The 14,331-nt window shown below is 42.0% G+C and overlaps 1 pseudogene; it reads left to right on the top strand.

Annotated features, from left to right (window-relative positions):
- The first annotated feature begins 10,286 nt into the window (after positions 1-10,286).
- LOC127675001 (heterogeneous nuclear ribonucleoprotein A3-like) lies at positions 10,287-11,363 on the top strand (annotated as a pseudogene).
- Positions 11,364-14,331: the final 2,968 nt, after the last annotated feature.

Raw genomic sequence — 14,331 nt, 5'->3', positions numbered from 1 at the left:
AATAGTCCCCAAACTCCATCCACTGTCTGGCTGTGGGTTTCTGTATCCATCTGTGTCAACTGCTGGGTGGAGCCTCTCAGAAGACAACCATGCTAGACTCCTGTCTGCAAGCGTAACAGAGTATCATTAATAGTGTCAGAGATTGGTGCTTGCCCATGGGATGGGTCTCTAGTTGGGCCTGTTATTGCTTTGCTATTCCCCTAGTCTCTGTTCCATCACCCATCCCTGCATTTCTTGTATACAGGACAAATTTTGAGCCAAAGGTTTTATGAGTGGGTCAGTGTCCCTACTAGGGTTCCTACCTGGCTACAGGAGGTGACCTCTTCAGGTTCCATATCCCCAGTGCTCTGAGTAACAACTAGACCTTGAATTTTTTTATTTATCTTATTTATATGAGTACACTGTAGCTGTCTTCAGACACACCAGAAGAGGGCACTGGATCCCATTACAGATGGTTGTGAGCCACCATGTGGTTGCTGGTAATTGAACTCAGGACCTCTGGAAGAGCAGTCAGTGCTCTTAACTGCTGAGCCATCTCTCCAGCCCTAGGCCTTGAATTTTTAATCTATCTGTTTCCATATACTGAGTACTTGGATTACAGGCATAGAGATTTATGTGGGGCTGAAGAGCAAGCTTGGGACTTCACACATGCCAGGCAAGCACTGACTCTACCAACTTCAGGCCCCAACCATTCATGTCAACAATATTCCCCAACTCTTATGGATATGGAATGTGGGAAAGAGTGGAGAAGAGAGAATGATAAGAAAGGTAATAGTGGGGATATATATGAACAAAATGCATTGCATGCATGTATGGAAAGTTATGCCTATATAATCCATGATCCTCTTATATGCTCACAATAATCACTGCACTGATCTTAAAAGCCCATTGCCCTCATCCTTCTCAACTGCTTAAAGCAGTGGGCATATCAGAATCACTTGGGGAAACTAAAACAATATTCCTGGATTCTGAGTCCTAAGCCACGTTATGATTCCAACTATTTGAAGCACTTGTGATGTTTAAGGTTCCTGTCACTTTAATGGGCAGCCATAGTTATGAACCACTGGCCTAAAACAAACACTCTCCCAACCTGAGATAAGAGCTCTTCTGTCCAAAGTGTGTGTGTGTGTGTGTGTGTGTGTGTGTGTGTGTGTGTGAGAGAGAGAGAGAGAGAGAGAGGGAGAGAGAGAACAGAGAGACAGAGAGACAAAGAACAGAGGAGAATGTGCATATACATAAAACTTTAAATTCTGAAAAATCTGTACTGGGTCTGAAATATAAAAGAACATCTGAGCAAATGCAGGATTCCCATGGCTCCCCTCACCAAACATATAGATAGGGAAGGATGCAGCGCGCTCTACTACAGAAGTGACAATGTCTCATCATGACCCCTTTACCCAGTCACCTCCAAATATTAGAGCCACAGCTACTTCCCTATCCCAGATGGCCTGAAAATGCTTGCTCTTAGCTCTGTGGCATTTGTTCAATTCAAGTTTTAGGCTCTCAGTTGGGCTCATTTGAAGTTCGTTTATTTGTTTATTGACAAGATTTTGTTTCAGAGCCAATGGTTACCTGGAAATTTCTGTTTTCTAAGGTGACTTTGACCTTGCAGCCATGCACCTGCCTTTGTCTAAGATTAGAAGCAAGTGCCAGCCATCCACACCCTGACTTCTCATATGAAGTTCTTTAAGGTCCAATGGGCAACCTAAAATTAGGCCTGGTCTACACAGAGAATTCTAGGATAGGTAGAACTATATAATGAAGAGACTCTGTTTGAAATAATAAACAAAAACAAAACAACAATAACAACAACAAACAGCACCAAAGTGTTGATTTTAGTTTATGCTATTCCCTATTCTCCCACCGTTATCCCACCCCACAGAAACAAGATTTTCCCAGAGTAGTTCCTTCATTCTTAGCTTTGGCTACATAAAAAGATACCGTTCTTTTATGTGTTTCAGCTATGATTGATGAATAGGTATCCATCCTCCTGTGACTGAAGTTGCTGCTTGGTGTTGTAGTAGGTAAGCAATTGTATAAATTACCTCTCATCCAAGTCACAAAATATGTTTGTCAAAATGATTTCTTCTGAAATTGCAAAAGTGGAAATAGAGTGCATGGAGAGAAATTGAGCTTGTTCCAAGGGGCTGTGAATGCACCATTAAGAATCCATAGAAAGAGATTAGTAATCCATCTGGTGTGTTTGCACATCATTTAGTGCCATTTTGGGGCATTTCTGAAGCAGTGACAGTCACGGTGGGGAGGAACAGGAGGCGGTTCCACTAGCCATTAAGAAGATATACCACAAAGTTGTGCTTATAAGGGCATGCAGCTAGGGGACACTCTACCAGTGCTGACCTCAGTTCAGCAAAACTCCAAAATCTCCAAAGCTTAATAGAAATCTTTTGGATTGTAATGCCAGGGGATTCGTTAAAGCATCATGAAAACAAAATAACTCTCTCTTTGGATAAAAACCTCTCTGAGGCTGGAGAGATGATTCAGTGGTTAAGAGGGCATACTTTTGTAACAGAACACACAAATTCAGTTCCCAACACCCATGTCAGGCAGCTCACAACCTCCTGTTAATTAAAACTCCAGGGAATCTGACACCCTCTTCTGGCTTCCACATGCACTGCACTCACATGTACAAATACACACATAATTGAAAATAAAATAAAATACTTTACACACACAAACACATACCTAGAACTCAAAGCAAATGAAAACTGATAAGTGGTTGATTTTTATCCCAGATAGTTATCATTTTTAATGCCAATATGGGGAAATTTTTTTTTTTTTGGAAATATGGGGCACTTAGTTAGGTTTTTGCTGGAAACTCACATGTTAGATAAATATTTAGTCAGAACTTCAAATATAAACCAGATGTAAACAAAAAAGTTATATTTTACATAAAAGACTTCTTTAGTAGAGAGTGCCTCTTTTTCAATGATATTTAATTTTTTAAATTTACTGATATATTTATTTACATTTCAAATGATTTCCCCTTTTCTGGACCCCCACTCCCCGAAAGTCCCATCAGTCCCCTTACCTCCCCCTGTTTTCCCACCCAACCCTTCCCACTTCCCTGTTCTGATTTTGCTCTATACTGCTTCACTGAGTCTTTCCAGAACCAGGGGCCACTCCTCCGTTCTTCTTGTACCTCATTTGATGTGTGGACTATGTTTTGGGTATTCCAGTTTTCTAGGTTAACACCCACTTATTAGTGAGTGCATACTATGATTGATCTTTTGAGTCTGGGTTACCTCACTTAGTATGATGTTCTCCAGCTCCATCCATTTGCCTAAGAATTTCATGAATTCATTGTTTCTAATGGCTGAATAGTACTCCATTGTGTAGATATACCACATTTTTTGCATCCACTCTTCTGTTGAGGGATACCTGGGTTCTTTCCAGCATCTGGCAATTATAAATAGGGCTGCTATGAACATAGTAGAGCATGTATCCTTATTACATGGTGGGGAATTCACTGGGTATATGCCCAGGAGTGGTATAGCAGGATCTTCTGGAAGTGAGGTGCCCAGTTTTTGGAGGAACCGCCAGACTGATTACCAGAGTGGTTGTACCAATTTGCAACCCCACCAGCAGTGGAGGAGTGTTATTCTTTCTCTACATCCTCTCCAACACCTGCTGTCTCCTGAATTTTTAATCTTAGCCATTCTGACTGGTGTAAGGTGAAATCTCAGGGTTGTTTTGATTTGCATTTCCCTAATGACTAATGAAGTTGAGCATTTTTTAAGATGCTTCTACACAATCCGAAGTTCTTCAGGTGAGAACTATTTGTTTAACTCTGTACCCCATTTTTTAATAGGGTTGTTTGGTTTTCTGGAGTCTAACTTCTTGAGTTCATTATATATATTGGATATTAGCCCTTTATCTGATGTAGGATTGGTGAAGATCTTTTCCCAATTTGTTGGTTGCCGATTTGTCCTTTTCATGGTGTCCTTTGCCTTACATAAACTTTGTAATGTTATGAGGTCCCATTTGTCAATTCTTGATCTTAGAGCATACACTATTGGTGTTCTGTTCAGAAACTTTCTCCCTGTACCGATGTCCTCAAGGGTCTTCCCCAGTTTCTTTTCTATTAGCTTCAGAGTGTCTGGCTTTATACGGAGGTCCTTGATCCATTTAGATTTGAGCTTAGTACAAGGAGACAAGGATGGATCAATTCACATTCTTCTGCATGCTGACCTCCAGTTGAACCAGCACCATTTGTTGAAAAGGCTAACTTTTTTCCATTGGATGTTTTCAGCCCCTTTGTCGAGGATCAAGTGGCCATAGGTGTGTGGGTTCATTTCTGGATCTTCAATCCTGTTCCAGTGATCTGCCTGGTGTCATTGTACCAATACCATGCAGTTTTTAACACTATTGCTCTGTAGTATTGCTTGAGGTCAGGAATACTGATTCCCCCAGAATTTCTTTTGTTGCTGAGAATAGTTTTAGCTATCCTGGGTTTTTTGTTATTCCAGATGAATTTGAGAATTGCTCTTTCTAACTCTGTGAAGAATTGAGTTGGGATTTTGATGGGTATTGCATTGAATCTGTATATTGCTTTTGGCAAAATGGCCATTTTAACTATATTAATCCTGCTGATCCATGAGCATGGGAGGTTTTCCCATTTTTTGAGGTCTTCTTCCATTTCCTTCTTCAGAGTCTTGAAGTTCTTGTCATACAGATCTTTCACATGTTTGGTAAGAGTCACTCCAAGGTACTTTATACTGTTTGTGGCTATTGTGAAGGGGGTCATTTCCCTAATTTCTTTCTCAGCCTGCTTATCCTTTGAGTATAGGAAGGCCACTGATTTGCTTAAGTTGATTTTATAACCTGCCAATTTGCTGAAGTTGTTTATCAGCTGTAGGAGTTCTCTAGTGGAGTTTTTTTAGTCAATTAGGTAGACTATCATGTCATCTGGAAATAATGATAGTTTGACTTCTTCCTTTCCAATTTGTATCCCTTTGACCTCCTTATGTTGTCTAATTGCCCGAGCTAGTACCTCAAGTATAATATTGAAAAGATAAGTAGAAAGTGGGCAGCGCTGTCTAGTCCCTGATTTTAGTGGGATTGCTTTAAGTTTCTCTCGATTTAGTTTGATGCTGGCTACCGGTTTACTGTATATTGCTTTAACGATGTTTAGGTATGGGCCTTGGATTCCTGTTCTTTCCAAGACTTTAAGCATGAATGGATGCTGAATTTTTTCAAATGCTTTTTCAGCATCCAATGAAATGACCATGTGTTTTTTTTCTTTGAGTTTGTTTATGTAATGGATTGCATTGATGGACTTCCGTATATTGAACCAACCCTGCATCCCTGGGATAAAGCCTACTTGATCATGGTGGACGATCATTTTGATGTGTTCTTGGATTTGGTTGGCAAGAATTTTATTGAGTATTTTTGCATCGATGTTCATAAGGGAGATTGGTCTGAAGTTTTCTTTCTTTGTTGGATCTTTGTGTGGTTTTGGTATCAGCGTAATTGTGGCTTCGTAGAAGGAATTGGGTAGGGTTCCTTCTGTTTCTATTTTGTGGAATAGTTTGAAGAGTATTGGTGTTAGGTCTTCTTTGAAGGTCTGGTAGAATTCTGCACTGAAGCCATCTGGTCCTGTGCTTTCTTTGGTTGGAAGACTTTCTATGACCTCTTCTATTTCTTTAGGGGTTATGGGACTGTTTAGATGATCCATTTGGTCCTGATTTAATTTTGGTATTTGGTATCTGTCTAGGAAATTGTCCATTTCCTCCAGATTCTCCAGTTGTGTTGAGTATAGGCTTTTGTAGTAGGATCTGATGATTTTTTGGATTTCCTCAATTTCTGTTGTAATATCTCCCCTTTCATTTCTAAGTTTGTTAATTTGGATACTTTCTCTGTGCCCTTTGGTCAGTCTGGCTAAGGGTTTATCTATCTTGTTGATTTTCTCAAAGAACCAGCTCCTGGACTCGTTGATTCTTTGTATGGTTCTCTTTGTTTCCACTTGATTGATTTCAGCCCTGAGTTTGATGATTTCCTCTACTCCTCCTGGGGGAATTAGCTTCTTTTTGTTCCAGTGCTTTCAGGTGTGTTGTTAAGCTGCTAGTATATGCTCTCTCCATTTTCTTTTTGGAGGCACTCAGGGCTATGAGTTTTCCTCTTAGCACTACTTTCATTGTGTCCCAAAGATTTGGGTATGTTGTGCCTTCATTTTCATTAAATTCTAAAAAGTCTCTGATTTCTTTCTTTATTTCTTCTTTGGCCAAGGTGTCATTGAGTAGAGTACTGTTCAGCCTCCATGTGTATGTGGGCTTTCTGTTGTTTTTGTTGCTATTCAAAACCACTCTTACACCATAGTGATCTGATAGAAGGCATGGGATTAGTTCGATCTTCTTGTATTTGTTGAGGTCTGTCTTGTGACCAATTATATGGTCGATTTTGGAGAAGGTACCATGAGGTGCTGAGAAAAAGGTATATTCTTTTGCTTTAGGGTGGAATGTTCTATAAATATCAGTCAAATCCAATTGGTCCAAAGCTTCAATTAGCTTTACTGTGTCCCTGTTTAGTTTCTGTTTTCCTGATTGGTCCATTGAGGAGAGTGGAGTGTTGAAGTCCCCCACAAGTATTGTGTTAGGTGCAATGTGTGCTTTGAGCTTTAGTAAAGATTCTTTTACGAATGAGGGTGCCCTTGTATTTGGCGCATAGATGTTCAGAATTGAAAGTTCTTCTTGGTGGATTTTTCTTTGACCAGCAAGAAGTGTCCCTCAGTGTCTCCTTTGATGACTTTAGGTTGAAAGTCAATTTTATCTGATATTAGAATGGCTACTCCGGCTCATTTCCAGAGACCATTGGCTTGTAAAATTGTCTTCCAGCCTTTTACTCTAAGGGAGTTTTTGTCTTTGACATTTAGGTGTGTTTCCTGTATGCAGCAAAATGTATGGTCCTGTTTCCTTATCCAGTCTGTTAGTCTATGTCTTTTTATTGGGGAATTGAGTCCATTGATGTTAAGAGATATTAAGGCGTAGAGATTATTACTTCCTGTCATTTTTGATGTTATTTTTATATTTGAGTGATTATCTTCTTTTGGGTTTGATGAAGGAAGGTTACTATCTTACTTTTTCCAGGGTGTAGTTTCCCTCCTTGTATTGGAGTTTTCCTCCTATTATTCTTTGTAGAGCTGGGTTTGTGGAAAGATATTGTGTAAATTTGGTTTTGTCATGGAATGTCTTGTTTTCTCCATCTATTGTGATTGAGAGTTTTGCTGGGTATAGTAGTCTTGGCTGACATTTGTGTTCTCTTAGAGTCTGCATGAGATTTTCCCAGGATCTTCTAGCTTTCATGGTCTCTGGTGAGAAGTCTGGTGTGATTCTGATAGGTCTTCCTTTATATGTTACTTGGCCTTTTTCTCTTACTGCCTTTAATATTCTTTCTTTGTTCAGTGCATTTGGGGTTTTAATTATTATGTGGCGAGAGGTATTTCTGCTCAGATCCAGTCTGTTTGGAGTTCTGTAGGCTTCTTGTATATTCATAGGCATCTCTCTCTCTCTTTAAGTTGGGAAAGTTTTCTTCCATAATTTTGTTGAAGATATTTGCTGGCCCTTTCAGTTGTAAATCTTCACTCTCATCTATACCTATAATCCTTAGGTTTGGTCTTCTCACTGTATCCTGGATTTCCTGGGTGTTCTGCGATACAAGCTTTTTGCATTTTCTTTGACTGTTGAGTTAATGGTTTCTATGGTATCTTCGGCATCTGAAATTCTTTCTTCCATCTCTTGTAATCTGTTGTTTATATTTGCATCTATGGCCCCTGATTTCTTCTTAAGGTTTTCTATCTCCAAAGTTGTCTCCCTTTGTGATTTCTTAGTTGTTTCTACTTCTGTTTTTAGATCCAGGATGGTTTTGCTCAGTTCCATCATTTGTTTGTTTGTGTTTTCCTGTAATTCTTTAAGAGATTTTTGTGTTTCCTCTTTCATGACTTCTGCCTCTTGACTCAAGTTCTCCTGCATTTTTTATTTATTTTTTATTTTATTTTATTTTATTTTATTTTATTTTATTTTATTTTATTTTTTTGCGTTTCTTCTTTATTGGCTTCTATCTCTTGAGCCTTATTCTCCTGCATTTCTTTAAGTGATTTTTGTGTTTCCATTATACGGGTTTCTAGCTTATTCATGTTCCCCTGTATTTCTTTAAGAGATTCATTTATGTCCTTTTTGTGTTCTTCTAGCAGCATCATGATCAGTGCTTTTAAATCCAAATCTTGTTTCTCTGGTATGTTGGCATAACCAGGACTTGCTGATGTTGGAGAGTTTGGTTCAGATGCTGCCATATTGCCTAGATTTCTGTTAGTAGCGTTCCTGCGTTTGCCCTTTGCCATCTTGTTTTCTGGAGTTAGTTGGTCTTGTCTCTGGCTGGTGTTTGGGCCTCCTGAGGGGCTTTGGAGCTATTACTGCAACACTATATGGCTGGGTTTCCCCTGTAGCAGATTGCTGATGTGCTGTCCTCCTCTCTGGTGCCCTTGCAGCTCTAGTGTGCTTTGCCCCGGATTGTGTCTGTGAACCAGATGGAGCCCGTTTACACCTTCAGGAAGTGCTGATGGTGTATGCTGCCCTGACCTTTTTTGCGTATTGATCACTCTGCTGGGCAGCAGAACTCCCAACCGGGTTGGTGCACACAAGGCTAGCCTGGCTGCTCAGGCCCTGGGTCTAGGTAAAAGCCTGGAAGGCCAAGTTCCAAGCCAAGTTCCCCTCGGTCTATGACTGTTAATTGGGTCTGTCAGGTGGCCAGGATGGTAGGCGTGTGCGCTTGCACTCCCTGAAAGTGCCGGGAGAGTCTGCTGGGCTAACAACCTCCTGGGCGGGTTGACACACAGATGGCCCACCAATCCGCCCAGTTCTTGGGGTCAGTCCAAGTCCTGTTGGGGCCTAGACCCCCGCTTTGTTAGCCTCAGGCTATGCCTGTTAGCCGGCTTTGCCTGCTAGAGCTCTCTGGCATCCTGTAGGCAAAATGGAGGCGTGCGTGCCGGCCAGGGCAAAAAACCTCCTGGCTGGGTTGGCACCCTGATGGTCCCCTGAACAGCCCAGGGCCTGGGTGCAGGCCAACGCCCATCGGGCTTAGACCCCCGCGATGTTGGCCTCGGGTTATGTTTGTGTACCTCAGTCTGTCTGATCTCTATGGAGTCCGAAACCAAGATGGAGGCAAGTCTCTCCTGACTGGTGGGAGGCAGAGTTCTGATGTGGCTTCTGTGTGGTGAAAGGCACCGTAAATCCGCAGCTGCTTGCAGCCCGGCTGGCCAGCGAAGGTCAGAGGTCGTGGGTGCAGGGCCTAACTGGACCCTGTGTCGCCTTGGTTCCACTGCTGATTGCCCTTCGGCTGGACCAGCCACTGCTGCACTGCCGCCACCGTTGCTGCCGCCGCCGCCCGATATTTAATTTTATTACTAGCAAATTCTTCCCTCTAAGTGTAGTTAACAAGAATATATTTTGATTCATCTCACCATGAAAGTTAGGCAGTGTGTACTTCCTGTCTTAGAAATCTGAAAGCTTGGTCATTGGGAAAATTTCATAAGGACAAGATGATGATAAATGGTGAAGAGCAAGTGTTTGTGATGAAAATGCATATTTTCTAGAGGCAGAGACACTCTCAATGAAACAAAGAACGAAGATTAAAGAGAAGGGCCACACTGTAGAGACATGTGGAGCATGTTCAGCAAGTCATCACTCCAGAGTTCACATACCTAGTCTTGTTTGGTTTGCTCAGAATTAGAAAGTTATCATGAGATCTCAGAGAAACTTCACAACAGAATATGATCATAGTATCTACATTGTTTAATACTATACCTCCGTCACATAGGTTTCACATAATTCAGCTGGGCAGTGGTGGCACACGTCTTTAATCCCAGCACTCTGGAAGGCAGAGGCAGGCAGATTTCTGAGTTTGAGGCCAACCTGGTCTACAGAGTGAGTTCCAGGTCAGCCAGGGCTATACAGAGAAACCCTGTCTCAAAACAAAAAAACAAACAAACAAACAAAACATTCAATTCTTTTCTTTTTAACTGGAAGGCAATTGAAATTTAATATCCAAGTCACTGCTCTAAGCGAGTGTTCCACTATCCCTAAGGACAGTAGAGAAATTAATAAAGTAGTTTCAATCTGTCCCTTGGCCTTGGTCTCAATTTCTTCTCTACTGTCTTAATCTGAGTGGTCACATGGATTGTGGGTCAGAGTTCCACACTCCAGTCCTGAGCTTCTCACCAAGAAAATGTATCCTGGATATTGAACTCGAGTTGAAGAGGCAAGTTCTGTCTCATAATGGCGGGCTATGATCCAATGGAAGCAGAGCAGCTGAGGAAGCTGTCTATCTATCATAGGTGGTCTGAACTTCGAAATCACAGATGATAACTTAAGAGAACAGCTTGAGAAATGGGACACACAGACTGCGTGGTAATGAGAGATCCCCCAAACAAAATGTTCCAGGGGCTTTGGTTTTTGTGACCTACCATTGTGTTGAAGAGGTGGGTGCTGTAGTGTGTGCCCATCCACACAAGGTTGATGGGCATGTAGTGGAACCAAGGAGAGCAGTTTCTAGAGAGGGTTCTGTAAAGCTTGGTGCTCATTTAACCGTGAAGAAATTTTTTGTTAATGGTATTAAAGAGGCTACAAAAGAATATAATCCAAGAGACTACTTTGAAAAGTATGGCAAGATTGAAACCATAGAAGTTATGGAAGACAGGCAGAGTGGGAAAAAGAGAGAATTTGCTTTTGTAACTTTTGATGATCATGACACAGTTGATAAAATTGTTGTTCAGAAATACCACACTATTAATGGGCACAATTGTGAAGTGGAAAAGGCCCTTTCTAAACATGAGATGCAGTCTGCTGAATCACAGAGGGGTAGTGGAGGTGGATCTGGCAACTTTATGGGCATGAAGGAAACTTTGGAGGTGGTGGAGAAAACTTTGGTGTGGAAGAAACTTTGGTGGAAGAGGAGGCTATGGTGGTGGAGGTGGTGGCAGCAAAGGTAGTTATGGAGGTGGTGATGGTGGATATAACAGATTTGGAGGTGATGGTGGCAACTATGGTGGTGGTCCTGGTTACAGTAGCAGAGGAGGTTATGGAGGTGGTGCACAAGGATATGGAAACCAAGGTGGTGGATATGGTGGTGGAGGAGGAGGATATGATGGTTACAGTGAAGGAGGAAATATTGGTGGAAGTAACTCTGGTGGTGGTAAGAACTATAATGACTTTGGAAATTATAGTTGACAGCAACAATCAAATTATGGACCCATGAAGGAGGACAGTTTGGGTGGAAGAAGCTCAGACAGTCCCTATGGTGGTGGCTATGGATCTGGATGTGGATGTGGTGGATATGGTAGCAGAAGGTTTTAAAATAAAACAAACAGCTACAGTTCTTAGCAGGAGGGAGAGCAAGAAGTTGACAGGAAATCTGCAGGTCACTTTGAGACAGTCATCCCAAATGCATGAGGGGAACTGTAAAACTCTGCCACAGAAGGAACTATAATCCACAGTCAGGAAAGTCACCGCCGCTTAAACAGGAAACCCTTCCTGTTCAGGTCCGTCATAGCCACAGTTTGCAAAAGGAGCAGCTATTGATTAATGCAGTGTAGTGTCAATTAGACGCACATTCCTGAGGTCATTCATTTGTAGCTTTTTCTTTTTCTTTTTCTTTTCATTACATCAGGTGCATTGCCTTGTAAATTGTGGTCATGGTACCAGGAATAAAAAATTAAGGAATTTTTAACTTCAGTATTTGTATAGTTCAGTTTTTCTACATTTTACTAAGTAGTTATCAATTTGATAGTGGTGAGGCTGGAAATGGTTCAAGGGAAGGTAGCTAAAAGGGTCTGGAGAAGGGATAACTGTAGGGAGGGAAACACAAGGACAACAGGGAGGAGAGAAGTGATGTAACTCTATTCCAATTAAAATATTTTAAAAAAGGAAAAACAAGGAATTTTTATGAAAATAGGATATTAGTATGTTAGTAAGGGACAAACTTTGCTTAAGAGAAATCTACCTAATCTAAGCCACGCCCCCATAGACATCATTCCAGTGGGCTCTGCTTCATTTCTTACCTTGTATGTAGGGTCTTAAAACACATGGATACAGTCTTCCTGCCACCATGTTGTTTCAGTCTAGAAAACATGGCTGTGTCAAGCTTGGCTGTACATGCTGAGGCACCTCACCAGCCCCAGAATCACAGTTCTGGAATGAAGGCTTAGGTCGTATGGAAAAGTCCCATCACAATGGAGCAAACCTGTCTAGTTATGGACTATGTCTACTGTCTAGAAAGACTTGGGCTGAAAGACCCCTGCACAGGATCTTCTTCAGGCCCTCATTTCCTTCTTTGAGATAAATTGGAGAAAAGGCTTCTTTGCACTACCCCCTTAACCCACAACACATGGCCTTGAAACAAGGGCTGCCCCTCAAAGAGGCCAAAGTAGACCACATAATGGGGAGGGGCAAAGGACCCTTTAGCCCTAGGTTGTGGATTTCCAATATAAAGCTTGTATCTTTCTACATAGATTGATACTATAGATGAGATAGCTTCATTCTGTGTCACTCATCTGTGGTGGAGGGTGACTTTCTGTTGGGCCTCCTACCAACACACACACACACACACACACACACACAGACACACACACCACTCATCTTATGATAGGATGCACTCTGGTATCTTTCATATTTGAATCACTATAGTCATTTCAGCTAAGCAAGTAGTATCTTTACTCAGGATAATCGAATGTGGTTAAATCATGCCTCAAAACTTTAGTGTGTCACAGAACAGAAAAATGTCATCTTTGGAGAAGAAGAGGGAAGCCAGTGGTGTTCCAGAATAAGATTTGGTGGCAAACAGAGGTGCACATGGAAATTCAAAGGATGTATGGCCCTTTAATCACATAAGTGTTTAGAATAAAGTACAGTTTGTCCTACTTGGGCATAGCCCTACTCTGGAGACATCATGTCCATATTGTAGTGAAGCACATTCCTTATTAGGACCTATGTGAACAGACACAAGCAGCCAGCAGGAGCAGCTGGAAGAGACCAATGCCAGACCAAGAAAGGGGTGTGTGGTGGGACAGGTAGTTGGTGAAAGCAAGGCTAGATCAAACTGCTGCTTTGAAGGTAGATTCCTCTAGCAGCCTATGTTAGATGAGCAGTATGCTGAAGTTTGGACTAACTTTAAGCTGACTCTTGGGCAAAACAGAGTCAAAAGAAACAGACCCCTGCTGTCACCTCCATTCCTTGAGAAGTGGGAGAAGAAATACTCTCTGTTTCTCAACGAATGTAGGGTGGGCTACATGTGCCTATCAGAACACAGGAGACTATTCTGGAAATTTGTTCAATTTTGTCCACTTTCTGACTACTCCCCTACACTAAGATAGGCTCTTCCTCCAGACTGGCTGTGGGCCTCTTTGTGACATCATATGACAAACAGAGGATGACTTGCTGCCTCACCAGTGAGGCTAACATTCAGTGGCCACAATTTGTGGGGCACCTGTCCTGCAAGGACAGGCACTCTGGACTGTCGTGAGGGATGTTTAGTGCTTCGGAGTCCAGAATACAACTGATGGCCGAGGAAGACAGCAATATGCCTGAGAAGGCATTTACCAACATGACAACACCTGAAGATAACCATTCCGAGAGGCCTTTGAAAACTTATGAGAAGAACAACATCCCTGTGAGTGCCCCAGATGAAAATCCATCTCCGGAGATATGTAACCTGTGTAAAGAACGTTCTTCAGATAATAATACAGATTATCCATCAGCTGATGTTGAGATGGAAGTGGCTGGGAATGAGCCCACCAGCTACTCATGGAACCTTAGATATGGATCCATGATGTCCCTATACAAGGTATGCAGATGTGTCCTAAAAGCCGCTCTCTCGGCCATATCTCTACGGAACAACACTGTGAAGGAAGAGGAGGAGGAAGAAGACAAGATGGAAGAGGAGGAAGTGGAGGAGGAAGAAGAGGACGACGAGGAATATCAAGATATGGAGGAAGGGGAATTCGAAGAGGAAAATGAGAAGGAGAAGGAAGAGGAAGAAGAGGACGACGACGACGACAACTACAAGGATATGGAGGAAGGGGAGTACGAGGAGGAGGAAGAAGAGGATGACAACGAGTACAAAGATATGGAGGAAGGGGAGTACGAGGAGGAGTACGAGGAGGGGGAAGAAGAGGACGACGAAGATGACGACGCGTACAAAGATATGGAGGAAGGGGAGTACGAGGAGGAAGACGACGATGATGACGATGACGACGACGACAAGTACAAAGATGTGGAGGAAGGGGAATACGAGGAGGAGTACTACGAGGAGGAGGAATACATGGAG

Source organism: Apodemus sylvaticus, chromosome X (genome assembly GCF_947179515.1).
Source record: "Apodemus sylvaticus chromosome X, mApoSyl1.1, whole genome shotgun sequence".
Lineage (NCBI taxonomy): Eukaryota > Metazoa > Chordata > Mammalia > Rodentia > Muridae > Apodemus > Apodemus sylvaticus.
This window is presented reverse-complemented; position numbering and strand designations above follow the sequence as displayed.